This window comes from Nanorana parkeri, unplaced genomic scaffold (genome assembly GCF_000935625.1).
Source record: "Nanorana parkeri isolate BGI_ZX_2015 unplaced genomic scaffold, ASM93562v1 scaffold212, whole genome shotgun sequence".
Lineage (NCBI taxonomy): Eukaryota > Metazoa > Chordata > Amphibia > Anura > Dicroglossidae > Nanorana > Nanorana parkeri.
The window spans coordinates 1,755,743-1,757,900 of NW_017306480.1; positions in this window are offsets into that span (position 1 = coordinate 1,755,743).

A 2,158-nucleotide genomic window follows, 5' to 3' on the forward strand; every position below is an offset into this window, starting at 1 on the left:
TTACTTATCAAGCTAAACTGATTTCTCCTGAGACTCAGTCCATAACTAATGCAGCCGAGTCCATACGGTGAACAGACCTATGTGATACCTTGGAGCACTCTTAGTTCCTCACCTCTTCCATAAAGTCTCTGGTGTGAACTTCTTTGTAGGCCAGTGAAAGTGACATCTTCCTCTCTAGCCGGTGTTCTGTAGACCTCCAGTCAGCATTGCAACGCATCAGGCCTCCTGGTGGCAGCAGGCTGATCACACATGTTCCCTCTTGCTGTCCCACGTGACTGGGAACAGTCTTCCTCTGTCTCCCCGCACGCAGAGAATCCCCCAGAGGAAAAATAAAAAACTCAGTCTTTCCTTCTCTCCTAGGCAGCCTGGGAGCTGTGGTCCAGTGTTGTATAGGTTAATATTGATTCCACCAGTCCTGAGACTGCAACACCTACAAGTATGTTAGACTCCCAAGAACACTCTAGCACAGCTAAAGGTGGAACCAAAGCTTACCAATTGGTGAAAATAACACAGCCAGTAGTGAGCACAGCCATTAGTAATTCCAGATGCATTGCTTTAAATGTAGTAGAGAAATGCAAATGACCAGAACTTTGCATAGTAGCTTGGTAGGAGCATCTGGTATAACAAACTGGCGGAACAGATTTACACATTTGAGCAGGTAGGAGAGTTCACACATCAATTCAGCTGTATATTTCACGTAGCCCCAAACATTAGCTTCTGCTAAAAGCTGTAATCTAAAAGGTTTTTTTTCAATTGATTGAACATTTGGCTTATATTTTAACATTTTAACATTAGTGTGTGTGTGTGTATGTTTGCTTGTTTGTTTGAGTTAATACACAATGAATTCACTCACAAATCTGAAAACATAAGTGGAGCTCTCACACATTTGCATACACGCCGTGGCATGACGATGAGCTTTATGACATGCCGCCACATTTATGCATACTGTCAGTGTCACTGTTATGTGCTGGGAGCATGCTAAAATTGCACACCCGCAGCACTATGACCGGTCAATGTTTCCAGTCGGGAGCTGATAGAAAGGGCTTCTGATCACGTGACCACTGTGACAGCCGATCATAGTGATCACATGAATGGGAAACCTCCAACATTATAAACACCTGAAAGACTGGCTTTCAGTAGCAGGAAGAGGTTAAGGCAAATATAAACAGATTGCAAAATTGATACAATGCCAGGTTTCACCTGCTGGGGGCACTGTTGTTGAAATATGAAATTATAGTGAATGTTCTATTAGCAGGAGGTTTAGTGAACAGTTAGAAGCATACCTTAACTTTTCAATTGTCTTGTTAACATGTGAACCTTTTAATAAACTTTTCTGACCTTTATATCAATGTATACTGTATATGTATGTTTTGCTCACCTGCATCTGAGTTTTCCTTTGTGTAGGGCTTTAGCCAACTAATCAATTATTCGATAATAATGGATAATGAGAATAGTTGTCAACTATCCTCATTATCGATTGGTTGGTTGTAACCCCCTATCTCTCTCCTCCACGCTGGGAGGAGAGCACAACAAGCAGTGGGTGGGTACAATAGCCAGCCTGCTATTGCAATTTGAAATGGCCAATAGCAAGCTGGCTATTGCACCAGCCCACTACCCACCAGCCCACTACTTGCTGTATTTATAATCAGCTGCCATCTGACAGCTAACATTCTCTTGCCACTGGCAGCTAACATTCCCTGGCTGAAGCTATTCAAGTGCCACTTGCTTACAATACAATTATTGAATTATTAAAAATTACAATTATTAAAAAAAATATATAAAAGGTGGGAAAAAAGTCATTTTTGGTTCTGGCCTGACAAATTCTGCTGCGTGAGGTGTGTTGCAGTGCCATTCATTTAAATGGCACCCCAAACGCACCACCCACCTACAGTGTGATGGCCTGCACGGGAACACACGGTACCAGTGCCGTGTGATTCCAAAAAAGTGTGCATGCGGTTTTATTCTAAAGTATAACATTTGTGTTGTGTTTTTTATTTTAAATTAAGGATGGCAGTTATTAAATTTTTCTATCTGGTTAATCGAAAAAATAATCGGCCAACTAATCGATTATGACAATAATCATTAGTTGCAGCCCTACTTTTGCGATCAGCAGAATATTGTTGTCATCCTCTGGAAGTTTCTGTTTGCATTTCTTGAA